Consider the following 14,326-nt stretch of genomic DNA (forward strand, 5'->3'; position numbering starts at 1 on the left):
TTGCCCACATCTTAAATATCCAGTCCTTATTCTTGATTTGGTCATACTTGTGATAGCACAGAATAATGGGACAAAGTAGGTGATTACATGGTTAACCCCACTAGGGGATTATAGGAAAAAACATACGGGAGACCCCTGTAGGTTAACGATGACTCAAGAAAGCAGGTTTACTTATCCAGGCTTGATCAGCAACAGGGCCTGCCCCCAAACGAAAAAGCAATGGTGGCATGAGACCCACATCCTGCCCGTGAGCTCAGGGAGTTCATGACCCCTAGGACCTGCTCTCAGCACACATAGAAAACATCAATTTAAAGAAAAGTGATATTTCAAATGGAAGATCCTCATTATATTGTGACCGGAAATAAGTTTTCCCATCATGCTGTGACAGCTCTGGTTTCCTTTTCCATACTCTCTTCTTTACAGAAAATCATTAAGTGCATCTCATACTCAAGGAAAGGCTGGGGCGGGGAGACTGGAATAAGCTTCGCCATTATAAAAGAGGAACAACTCCCTAGTTTATTCATCATTTTTGTATAAGGAATAAATTTCTTCATTTATTCCTGTAGTTATTTTTCTAAGATTGATTCGGAGCCCTACGTATTTATTGAATATTTTATGTTATCATTCACGGCTGTGCTCTTTATTTTGTCGTTCAAGGCGATCTCCATTTGGCCATTGGGAACTTTTTAGGTTGGCTCTCCTTCCCCTTGATGGGCCTCCAGATTTTTGATTCGAGCATTATTTATTGCCTCTGTAAAATCTTTCAGTCTCCTGTGTATTTCCAGTTTCTATGGTCAACTCAGTATTTCCTGCTTCCTTCACTTGAGCCTCTTTCTGACTTTTATTTTTGGGATAAAAAAAAAAAAGTCTCTCAAAACTCTTTAATAATCTCTGTGGAAATAACTAGTAGATTGTAGTTGTTTTTTAGTAATTAATGACTGGGATGAAGTTTTTCACAAATATCTTCCATTTTCCAAAACTAAGATATTTGTGCTTCTGAGGAAAGATGAAGTCTCACAATAACAAACCCATACCTAGATTTTTTTTTTTTCTTTCTATTTTTTTGGCTGCACCACATGTAGCATGCATGGTTTTAGTTCCACAATCAGGGAGTGAACCACCGCCCACAGCAGTGAAAGGGTGGTGTCCTAACCACTGGTCCACCAGTGGTTCCACAGACCCATACCTAGGTTTATGCCTACCTCCCTGCAGTGTAAGTACTGGCTGTCTTGACCATCACACTGAACCCATCCTGGCATAGAAAGGAGTCAGGTGATAATTTTTTTCTTTCAATCTGAAAGGGTACTCTCCATGAGTCTCCTTTCTCAATGGAAGAAAGGGTGTCAGGAATTTAGGTACATGTTCATGTCAGAGAAGGTGCTTCTTCAGGTTTGATTCTGCATTAGCCACACAGGAAGATGAAATAATTCTGAAGCTTGAGCTGAACTAGCAAAAAGAGACTGGGATTATAATTTCTATCAATTTAGTGTAATTCACAAAATGACCTTGATGTCTTGGTGTTGAGTCCAAGTAATACTTCAGCCTGACTTTTAATATACTCTTAAGGACTGAAACCAATTTGTTGTTCATATTAATGACTAGAATCAGACACTAAATTTTCAGGATTATGCAGGTATGTGCCTGTAACACCACACATTTATAATAAAAGGAGTAAGGTGAATGTACAGAAATCATTATGTCTTGGGCAGAAATGGTGTATCCATTTGCTTGGCAGTTACTGGAATAGAACTGTTCTCTAGTTCAGGATGTATGAAGTGCTTAATGGAGACAGTAAATTTTTTCCTACTGCAGATGTCAGTGCTCTGTCATTTTGATGAGATGGCCTTCCCTCTTGAAGAAAAGGAATCAATTCTTAAGGAGATATAAATGAATGAATTTCAGAGAACAGAAGTCAGGCTCCAACATATCTTGTGATATTCACTCTTTTTAAAAAATAATCTATCAATAAAAATGTCCAGTTCCAACTTAATAAAATGCACAAGATTTTATACATCAGAGATTCCATGTTTGCATAACTTTTATGTTAAAATAAAAGGCCAGTCTCTTTGATTACTGTTTCTTAATTCTAATCCCCTTCATTCTCTTGTTTCATGACTGCAGAGTATCCAGGTTTTTGTTGTTGTTGTTTTTTTTTAACTTGAACTTTATTCAGTTTGCAGCAAGGAACTGCTGAAGTTTGTTTGTTTGGTCGAGTGGCAGGAGGGATCCTGGTTCCCCTTGCAGTGGAAGCTCCGAGCTTCAACCACTGGACCAACCCTGGGATGGTCCCAGGGTGTTTTGGGGGTGCCTGCACTACGTAGCTTTCAGAATCTCACTTCCCTGACCAAGGACTGAACCCAGGCCATGGCAGTGAAAATTCTGGATCCTAACCACTGGATCACCAGGGAACCGCCTTTATTTATTTCTATTTTTAAAGATTTTTTTTTAACATGGACCATTTTTTTTTAAAGCCTCTTGAATTTGTTACAATACTACTTCTGTTGTTTTTATGTTTTGGATTTTTGGCCTTGAGGCAAGTATGATCTTAGCTCCCTGACCAGGGATCAAACCTGCACCCCTTACATTGGAAGGTGAAGTCTTAACCACTGGCCTGCCAGGGAAATCCCCCTTTTGTTTTTCTTTGATAATTATTAGAGGATTTCCTAATCTTATGAGATATATATATATAAATTATATTTGCACATTGGTCAGTTTTTAGTTTACTCGCTCCTGTGTAATTCCTGAGTATAATTATTAAACAGTCATTTATAAGAGAATGGCATATGATACAGTTTTATGGGCCAGAAGGAGCAGTAAATCATAATACAACTGTAAATGCATGCTTGCGTGCTTATCGTATAAATACATGTATAAATATAATCTTACTCATGTAATGGAGCGGGCAGTATTATGGAGAAGCCTGTTAAATAATTCAGGGACGAAAAGGAGCCCCAAGTGTGCAATTATGTATCTGAAATAATGCATTTTCCTAGAAATAAACTCAGCCTGGAAACTGTGGGGAAAACTGTACAAAATGAAACAGCATGTGAGATGGCCATTCAAAATATGTAGGGATTACACGTCCGTATTCAGTGTATAACTGAGTGCCTGTTGGGATCTCATGACCAGTATTAAGACGAGCATCACCTGTGTGCTTCCCAGAGCCTGTCTGTTGGTCCTGTGGGAGAGTCAGTGCTGCTTTAAGTAGGTGCTCCCGGTGATTCTGAGGTGCGGCCAGGGTTAAGCACATGGCCTTCTGAGTACATCTGTGAGAGCTGAGGCCGACCTCAGAAAGAGGCAGCAGTCTGCTCTACGCAGGCTTGGAAGGGGAACGCAGTGCAGCCCGCATACCCCGCCTGCACTGTTTTTGGGATGTTTATGAAGAGAGAACACGTGTAGACGACAAAGGACAAACTCACAGCTTGGTCTCCATGTAGGACCTGTTTTTTCCTGAATCTCTTCTGAGACAAAGGAGTGGAGAGACTGGCCTTTTCACCTTTTCAAGTCGGGCTTTGAAAGTTTGGCTTGTGGGTGTGGTGGAAAGCGGGGGAGGAGCTGTGCTGACGCCACCCAAGGCCTAATCTCAAGATGCTGATGTCATTCCTCAACTTTTTTTTTTTTTAAACTTTATGGCCCAACCTCACGGCATGCGGGATCCCAGTTCCCCGACCAGAACCCATATCCCCTGCATTGGAAGCATGGAATCTTAACCACTGGACCGTCAGGGAAGCCCCGCTCAACACAATATTGATGAGAAAAGAACTTGGAGCAGGAGGAAGAAGAGGAGCATCTCAGGTAAATATATATACAGGAGACCTGGGTTTGATCCCTGGGTCAGGAAGGTGCCCTGGAGAAGGAAATGGCAACCCACTCCAGTATTCTTGCCTGGGAAATCCCATGGACAGAGGAGCCTGGCAGGCTACAGTCAGTGGGGTAGCAAGAGTTGGACTAAACCATCGTCACAGCTGAATACCCTGTCCTGGTTTAGAAGCTGTGTCCCCTTTTCCTCCTGAAATGCCATGGATTGAGAATGTCCAAATTATTAATTCTCTCCTGATTTCTTGCCTAGTGAGGTTGTTTTCAACCTGATTTTTTTCCCTTTTATTCTTGTGATAGTCATGGCCAACTCTTTAAAATACTCTTTTGTCCCAGAACCTTTTCTCCTTTGTCTGAATCCAGCCTACTTATAGAGGATGAAGAATTACCACCATGAGTTTGTAAGTTTCAAGTATTAGAAATGTTCCCTTAGTGAGACATCAACAAGGGAATGTACTGCTATCCAAGATCCCCGCTGAGTTGGGTTTAGGTGTTTGGATTTTAGGTAAGTGGGAGAAAATGTAGTGATTATATCTGGATACATTTTTCACTTGGAACAGGATTGAGCAAATGCACATATAACTGACTTACTGTACACCTGAAAATAATACATCGTTAATCAACTGTATATACTCCAATATAAAATAAAAAGTTTAAAAAAAGAAAATGCACATATAAACAGGATGACCTTAATAATCTTGAATCCCTCATAATGTTCTAAAAAAGTCAGAGAGTCTATTTTCTATAATTAGGAAAGTCTTGCTATTTAAATGTACTATTAGGAACACAGAAAGAAATGGATGAAATGGGAAGAAGAAATGGAAAGTTTGTATGGATTGAAATTTGCAAAAAAGTGACATTTTCATGATTGTTTCAGGTTAAGATTTTATTTATTTTTGCCAAAAACGCCCAGGCAGTGATACTGTGTCATTCCTTGTGCTTTAGTCGTCTGCTATCCATTTATCCTCTGACTTCTTATCTTTACTGGTTCAGATGCTTTCTTTGAGATTCCAGCACTTGAGAAGTTTGTGTTTTTTCCATTTTATCTTTAATAAGGGTCTTAGAAATACTCTGTGAAGGGGGTGCATAAACCATTTCAGTTAATGTAGAAATTCCATTTCTTTTTCTTTCTTTTTTTTTTTTTTGAGCAGACGTTTTGTTTTTATTATACATCAAAATGCTGTTGATGTTTAGTTGCCAAATTGTGTCCGACTCTTTTGTAACCCCATGGACTGCAGCCCGCCAGGCTCCCCTGTCCATGGGATTTCCCAGGCAAGGATACTGGAGTGGGTTGCCATTTCCTTCTCTATCCATTTCTTTTTAATTTAGTTTGCCTGTCATTGGTTCTGAAATATGAACTATGTTGAGTTAGAGGCACTTAGAGTTGAGTCCAGCCTTTGGTTTGAGGAAAGGTTAATAGCCTCTGTGGGTGCCACCCACATTCCCCATTGCTCTCACAGCTGTGGTGGCTGACTCTGAGACCGAAGGGCTTAGGAAAACAGGGAAGGAGATGTAGGAGCTCATTTTTTCCTGACTCTGTCACATGACAAAGGATGGGACGCTGTGGCCTTTCTGCATTTCAAGGGCCACCTGCCTCAGAGCGTGAACAGGTGAAAGGGCAGAGCTGATGCTTCAAAGATGCACAGGTGTGATTTCTCTGCATAATATGGCCAGAGAAAGAAACCCAGAAATGGAGGAGGAAGAGGAGGAAGTGGCAGGTTTTCAGGTAAAGTCTGGGATCCACATCAGAGGCTGGGTCCCCCTTACTGAAATCCCATGTACTTAGAAATTGTGAACATTTACTTCTGACCTCTGGGTGGTGCTGACAAACTTAGTTTTTAATACATTTTTTTTTTTCTAGTAATACCCCAGGTTAGCTCTTTAAGATATTCCTCTCATATCCCATCGCCTTCTCTCCATTTTCTCCATCCAAGGTCTCTTCAGAGCATGAGGAATTCCTGCCATGAATTACCAGTGTGCAAATGTTGAAAATGTTCCCTTTTTGTCAGGTCACCTTGGGGATGTGTTGATACAAGATTCCCACTGGTTGTGAGGGTGGGTCCTGGCATATCAGTGAAGAAGAAGAATACGCAATGTCTAGGTCCTGTCTGGATGTAGCACCAGTCTGTGTAGACAAGGATAATGAAAGTGCAGCAGTAAAGCTGTTGCTATGTGGCTTGCTGCTGCTAAGTGGCTTCAGTCATGTCTGACTCTGTTCGACCCCATAGACGGCAGCCCACCAGGCTCCCCCATCCCTGGGATTCTCCAGGCAAGAACACTGGAGTGGGTTGCCATTTCCTTCTCCAATGCATGAAAGGGAAAAGTGAAAGTGAAGTTGCTCAGTCGTGTCCGACTCTTAGCGACCCCACGGACTGTAGCCCACCAGGCTCCTCCGTCCATGGGATTTTCCAGGCAAGAGTACTGGAGTGGGGTGCCATTACCTTCTCCGCTATATGGCTTAGAATAACTCAAAGTTCTGAAAGAGAGAGCTCTCAGTTGCCTCAAGGCAAGACTTCCTATTTAAAATACACCGAAGTACAGGACATGACAGTTATATATGGTTTTAAATGTGTTTAACCTGCTCTCGTGATTAATTGTATTAATTTTTTTCCAAAACTGCATAGCATGTGGGATCTTAATTCCCCAACTAGGGATTGAACCCACACCCGCTGCATTGGAAGGCAGAGGATTAACCCCTGGACCTCTTGGGATATCCTAGATTATGTGTTTTTTTTTTTTGCCGTCGTCATTATTTTTTGTCAAAACTATCCCAGCAGTGATGATGAGTGTATTGGTCAGCTGATACCAATTTGTCCCATTACAGCTAACGTTAATTTTATTCATTTGATTCAGGGGCTGTCTGCCCAGGTTCCTCAACTGAAAAGCTAATAATTTCCCCATCATCGTTAATAGGGTTTTGGAGGGATTTACTGAGAGATGGGTGTTAAAACCCACCACATTTCAAGTGAATACTCCCCCTGACTGCTTCATTTTCCTTTACTTGTAGATGGCTTTGAAAAGTGGAGGCTCTTACCTTTGTTCAGGCTTTTGTAAGTAAATGTTCTATAAATTTGCAGTTTTATTCCACAGTCATGTACAAGAATTCATTTTATTACAGTTTGTATCTCCAGGACAAGAAAACAGGAGTCCTATAGGACTCTTAAAATGCTTAAAATTCAGGTACCTTAAAATGCTGCAATCAGCACAGGTGAGAAGTAAAATCATTTTAAGGAAATAGGGGTTTGTTGATGCAAAAAAGAATCTTCAGGATGTTTCATCTTGTCCTCATGTCTTGAGTTGATCTGGCTCTTTCACTCTTGATCAGTGATCATTCTAGATATTTAAAATGAAATGAGATGTTGCCCACATCTTAAAATCAGATATCTATTCCTTTAAAAAAAAAAAAAAACTTTTTTATTTTGTATTGGGGTATAGCCAATTAACAACGCTGTGATGATTTCAGGTGACAGCAAAGGGACTCAGACACGTATAAACATGTATACATGGTTTTGATTGAATAGTACTCGGAAGTAGAGTTAAGGAACTGCAAATTAGAAATGCTTCCTAAGTGTTTTAAAGGGGCTGTCAGGAAATACTATTTGATGAAATAATTTTCTATAACTTAAAGTGACCTATCTTCTCTACTGAACACTGTAGTAGATTGGAAATTGTAGAATCTCGGGGATGACTCATGTTCCTTTTTTTAATAAACAGGTCTTGCTGTCTCTAAGCTGAACCTCGTCACCTTTTTTGAGCAAAGAAAGGAGCCCTGGGATGTTAAGAAAAGGAGACAACAGTCATGCACCCAGGTAGGTAGGGATGAATAACGCAGATTGCGCAGGGATGGTGTCTGAGGCGAAGGAGAAACTGAGGCCTTAAAATGTGGTTTGGGCGGCTCTGCTTCACGGGGGATTCCTTCGAGAAGTCCAGGCCTCTGTGTCCCGCTGTCACAGAGGTCCCTCTCCTGCTCCACTCCCCATGCTCCTAAATCCTCTAAGGGTTTTCCTTTTGCTCTGGTGATCTTCCATGGCAATTGAAGTGAGAACCAGAGGCTTCCCCACGCCCAGCAAGGGATGTTCTAACTCTTCTTCCATTGCTTTTGGGGGCCTGGGAAAATCTGTGCGTTTACAGAGTTCCTTTATGGAGTTTGTGTGAGTTTCTCCTCCCTTGTCTCCTAGAGACACCTGCACATCCGCTGACGCCGGGAACATGAGATAGACTGACTGTCCCCCATTCATGTCTGTGCGGAGCAGGCCTCCCCAGGGCCCAGACCCTCTACTAGGTCTCAGGAATGAACCTGGAGCCTCCCAGTGTATACCCAGCCTCGTGATAGAATAACCTGGGCCACTTCATTGAGATATCATTGATCTGAGTTCTGCCAAAGATGAATTGACAGAAGCTCTGAGGGTAGTTCTAAAAAATACACAAATGATCCCAGTGGGGAATCAAAGATGAAAATGACTTTGAACATTGCTTATCAGAATTTCCCATCTATAGCAATCACTTATGGATCTCATTAAAAAACCGATACTAGGGCCCCACACTCAGAGGTTATGACTCTCCAAATCTGGGATGAAGGTCATTAATTTGCAATTTGAATGACCACTGAAGTTGCTTACCCCAGACTTCATTTCTGGCAGGATTAATTAAAGAAATCAAGAACCGCGCCTGAGTGCCTTACACACAACCACCCTATCTGAACACAAATACTGCTGTTGCCAGTGAAGACCACCACCACCTTCTGAAAAGATGACATTCTCTGCTCACCATCTGCCAGTTGAGCAGGACCTGGGGAAAGCAGTGGAGTCTGAGCAAGCCTGTTGTGGGGGACAAGAAGTATTCATTCTCGAAAGGAATGTTTCATGAGGATCTACTGCATGCTCACAGGTATGTGTTTAAGACACTGCTAAGATCCACATATTATGAGAGCTGATTGTTGTAATCTGCTGGGGACTACATATTCAGTGTTGGGGACTGGGTATTCTGTGTTCATCTTTCCCAGGAGGATTTAGAGGTCAGCCTTGCCTTCATGGGAGTAGAGATTATCTTTATTTCTTCTCTTTCATTATCATGGATAATAAAGATAAAATCTACCCACCAAATTTCAAGTCCTTTCCTCTCCTTCCCTTCGGCTTCCCTGGTGGCTCAGTCAGTAAAGAATCCACCTGCAGTGTGGGAGACCTGGATTCGATCCCTGTGTTGGGAAGATCCCTTGGAGAAGGGAAAGGCTACCCACTCCAGTATTCTGGCCTGGAGAATTCCATGGATTTATAGTCCATGGGGTTGCAAAGAGTTGGACACGACTGAGCAACTTTCACTTTCACTTTTCCTCTCTTTAATCTGAGTCTGAGCATCAAAAATTATAAATGGCAGATCCAGTCACAAAGGTGACAGAGTTTCCAGAACTGTATCAGAACTCTGGTCTCTGAGCTGCTCTGAGAAGGATGACCAAGGAATGGGGGTGGAGTCATGGCAGGACACTTTTTCCTTTCATGGTCGTTTAAGTGATCGTTTTATTTATTTATTTTTTTAGTTCTCCCAGTTTATTGCTACCAACCCGTCACCCTCCACCCTCATGCACACATGCTCAGTCATGTAACCCCATGGACTGCAGCCACCCAGGCTCCTCTGTCCATGGACTTTTCCAGGCAAGAATACTGGAGTGGGTTACCATTTCCTTCTCCATAAGTGATCATTTTAAATGGAATGTGAATTGGTGTTTCCTGTTAGGCTCTGCAAGTCTGATTTTGGAAGAGGGACTATATTCTGGATAGAAACTCTGGAGCAGCAGAGCTGTGCCCACAATGTTAAGCCTCAGTGAGAAGCAGGAATCTGGGGCATCAGATGGGCTGCTCCGGAGTTGGGACTGATCCTCGGTGAGCAGCGCCCCTGATTCCAGTCTGCTCTTGGGGCAGATGCATTGTTAGAGGTACCAGATTCAAGTCACCGTGAGTTTCACCTGCATTCCCTGTGTGTGCCTGTGTGGAGAAGAAAAGGCAAACAAGGGAAAGGGTGTCAAAAACCCTTGGTAGGATGACACCAGGAGCGTGGGGGGCCGGGAGCAGTGGGAAGAGACTGCACTGAGAGTCCTCAGCCCTGGTGCCCCTGAGCGAGGTGCTCAGGGACTAGAGGAGGCGTGTGCTCCACGTGAAATGCAGCACTGTGTGTGAGAACGTTAATTTCTGCCCATTTCAGGTTTCTAAGAGTTAATCTGAGCCTCCCTCTTTTAAGTTCCAGCAACCTCAAATCAGAGGTGGTTAAGAGCACTTTCTCTGCCTGTTGAACTCCTACTCATCCTTCAAGAACAGCCTCTTGATTCGTGTCCTTCGTGCTCTTCTCCCCAGTGCTGGTCATAAATAGTTGTAATATTTCTAGTCTCCCACTAGACTGTAAACTCCATGAGGGCCTGAACAATGTCTTATACACAGTCAGTTCAGTTCAGTCGCTCAGTCGTGTCCGACTCTTTGCAACCCTGTGGACTGCAGCACGCCAGGCCTCCCTGTCCTTCACCATCTCCTGGAGCTTGCTCAAACTCATGTCCATTGAGTCGGTGATGCCATCCAACCATCTCGTCCTCTGTCGTCCCCTTCTCCTGCCTTCAGTCTTCCCCAAAATCAGGGTTTTTTCTAATAAGTCAGCTCTTCGCATCAGGTTGCCAAAGTATTGGAGCTTCAGCATCAGTCCCTCCAATGAATATACAAGGTTGATTTCCTTTAGGATTGACTGGTTTGATCTCCTTGCAGTCCAAGGGACTCTCAAGAGTCTTCTCCAACACCACAATTCAAAAGCATCAATTCTTTGGTGCTCAGCCTTCTTTATGGCCCAACTCTCACATGCATACATGACCACTGGAAAAACCATAGCTTTGACTAGATGGACCTTTGTCGGCAAAGTAATGTCTCTGCTTTTGAATACACTGTGTAGGTTTGTCATAGCTTTTCTTTCAAGGAGCAAGTGTCTTTTTTATTTCATGGCAGCAATCACAATCTGCAGTGATTTTGGAGCCCAAGAAAATAAAGTCTGTCACTGTTACCCCATCTATTTGCCATGAAGTGATGGGACTGGATGCCATGATCTTCGTTTTCTGAATGTTCAGTTTTAAGCCAGCTTTTTCGCTCTCCTCTTTCACTTTCATCAAGAGGCTCTTTAGTTCCTCTTCGCTTTCAGCCATAAGGGTGGTGTCATCTGCATATCTGAGGTTATTGTTATTTCTCCCAGCAATCTTGATTCTAGCTGTGCTTCATCTAGCCAAGCATTTCTCATGATGTACTCTGCGTATAAGTTAAATAAGCAGGGTGACAGTATACAGCCTTGACATACTACTTTCCCAATTTGTAACCAGTCTGTTGTTGCATGTCTGGTTCTAACTGTTGCTTCTTGACCTGCATATAGATTTCTCAGGAGGCAGGTCAAGTGGACTGGTATTCCCATCTCTTTAAGAATTTTCCACAGTTTATTGTGATCCACACAAAGGCTTTAGTGTAGTCAAGAAGCAGAAGTGGATGTTATTCTGGAATTCTTCTGCTTTTTCTGTGATCCAGCGATGTTGGCAATTTGATCTCTTAATTCGTCAGCCTTTTTTAAATCCAGCTAGAACATTTGGAAGTTCTTGGTTCACATACTGTTGAAGACTAGCTTGGGAAGTTTTGAGCATTACTTTGCTAGCACGTGAAATGAGTGCAGTTGGGAGGTAGTTGGAATGTTCTTTAGCATTGCCCTTCTTGGGACTGGAATGAAAACTGAATTTTCTAGTTGTGTGGCCACTGCCGAGTTTTCCAAATTTTCTGGCATATTCAGTGTGGCACTTTGACATCATCTTTTAAGATTTAAAATAGCTCAACTGGAATTCCATCACCTTGACTAGCTTTGTTTACATAGATATATGATCATATATATGATCCATTCATATATATATACATGGATCCAATCTTTCTATATCCAGCTATTTCTATATCATCTTATCTTAGATTTTATCTCTGAATGTCTGTGTAGCTGTCTGTTGATAGAGATTACAATTTATATCTACCAATGTATCTATGTAAACAATTTCCTGTCCCCATATTTACAGCTGTACCTATCGAACCACAAGTCTTATCTTTCTACATCTCCAGCTCCATTTTTCTCAGCATATAAATCCATCTCCCTATGTCACTCAAATTTGGTATGTTTTAATCAAACCTCTTCAATTACCTCTCCCCTCATCCAAACGTCCCTTTGCCAAGTCTCAGTTTGATGTCTCCGGCTGGGAATCTGTCTCTGTTGGGGAAACTCGTTCATTTGTGATGCTTTTGGATTCCACCTGAAAGCTGCCGTATGGATACTGTTCATCTTTCTCTGTCTGATTTCCTGGGGCCAGTGTGATCATCTGAGGGACTATCAATGCGGAAGAGCTGCATGATTTTCTTGGTGTTTCTGGCTGAGTCATCATCCATTGCATGTATGTAGGCCGTCTTCCATATCCATTCATCTGTGAATGGACATTTTGGTGGTTTCCAATGCTTGGCTCTTCTGTGGAGCACTGCTAGAGACATTGGGGTTCAGGTGTGATGGAGGATGGTTTTCTCTCCATAGCAGCCAGGGAGTGTGATTTAGTGATCTCCTGGTAGGTGTATTTTTCACTTCTGAACAAACCTGCAGGCTGTGTCTGTAGAGAGCCTGTTAACAGTCTCCATTCTGTGCAGCAACACGGTGGTGGTGGGGGGGCGGGGCGCGGCAGGGTTCTGTTTTCTCCAGTGGCCTCAAACATTTGTTCTTTGTAGAGTTAGCAGAGGACCAGCGCCAGATGCCACCTCGGCTGTCCTTTTGCATGGCGGTTGTTTTCATGGTTGAGAGGCGGAAGAACTTTCCAGGCTCATTGACATGTTGTAATAGGAGAATTTTCGCCTTGAAATAGGCTCTGAAATTAGGCACACTTTTGCATTCTTCTAGTATTTTGGAGAAGGCAATGGCACTCCACTCCAGTACTCTTGCCTGGAAAGTCCCATGGATGGAGGAGCCTGGTAGGCTGCAGTCCATGGGATTGCAAAGAGTCAGAGACGACTGAGTGACTTCACTTTCACTTTTCACTTTCATGCATTGGAGAAGGAAATGGCAACCCACTCCAGTACTCTTGCCTGGAAAGTCCCATGGATGCAGGAGCCTGGTGGGCTGCCATCTATGGGGTCGCACAGAGTCAGACACGACTGAAGCGACTTAGCAGCAGCAGCAGTGGCATTACCAACCACAGGATGTTTCTCCAGGGCGGGGATTATTTAGGGACCCCACAGGCCTTGTGAATATCTATAGCCTTAAGCACCAGGTTTGAAAGTTGTTGTTCACAGAAATGTCCACAAGGGGGCAGCACATCTTCATGCCCGATCTAGGAACTGGGAGAAGCTAAGCTTGAACAAAAGTTGTGTTTCTGGGTTGTACTGTACTTTGCACAGTGCCATGACAAAACGATAAGGGCTTGAGGGTCATTGCTTCCTCCCCTTTACCCTTCAGGCCCCCAGTCCCAGTCATATCAGAACCCCTCAAATATGCTATGCTGAGGCCCATGTCTTAGGAAGCTGAATTGAGTGCAAAGGAGAAGGCTGAAATTGGGAAGCAGAACCCCGAGGGGACATGGAGACAGGGTGACTTGGCAAAGTTCTTTCAGCACAGAGGCGTCCAGCGTTTGTGGGTGTAGGGTAAGGGAGTTAGAGAAAGCGAGGTTCAGAAAAAGAACGAGACCGGCACTTTACAGGAACAGATCACCTTTAATGAGGCAGATTAGTGAGCTGCTGCACTTACCCAAGAAAAGAGTAAGTATATATAGGCATCTATGTGGAAAGCTACTATCTTCGGGGGGCCTGTTCTTCTCCAAGGTTGTTAGGAGTAGTTATCTCTTAAAGGGCTGGGGCAAGGAATTTTGGAGGTCCGGCAGAGGCTGGACGGGCTGAGAGCTGGGCTTAATCAGCCTTAATGTCCATTTTTCTCTTTGGGTGAGAGAGTTCTTTGTTTTGCATAGAATGGTGGGGAGGACCTGGAGGGGAATCTTAACTCCAGCCTATTTTGAGCCATGTAACTGTCCTTCATTCCAGACCCTAAGGAATATATACAAAAAGAGAAAGAGAGGCAGGTGCCATTACTGTTCAGGGCTTCTTCGTGCTGATAAATGAGAGTCAATGCTTTGTGATCTGGGAGGAAGAAGTCCAAGGCCCATAGCGTTGATTTTCTATTCTAGCCGTCAGGGTCTCAAGCAAAACAGTCTTGACTTGGTCTCGGGAAATGTCTCGGATTTGGTCTTGGAGGAATCTCTGGAAAAGATTAAACAAACAAGGCCCAAAAGTGAGTAGGAAGATGATAAGCATGAATGGTCTGAGAAGGGGTAAAAGTTACAAAAGGTTTCCTGTAGCCACAGGGTGGAGATGTAATCTTCAGTGTGTTCGAGCATGGATCCTTGAGGACTCGAGACCCAGATATCTGCCAGAAGTCGTCCCAGGAATAATTGTAGCCGTGAAACCGACAGGCTCATCCATCGCCAGTTGGG

Source organism: Bos javanicus, chromosome 22 (genome assembly GCF_032452875.1).
Source record: "Bos javanicus breed banteng chromosome 22, ARS-OSU_banteng_1.0, whole genome shotgun sequence".
Classification (NCBI taxonomy): Eukaryota; Metazoa; Chordata; class Mammalia; order Artiodactyla; family Bovidae; genus Bos; species Bos javanicus.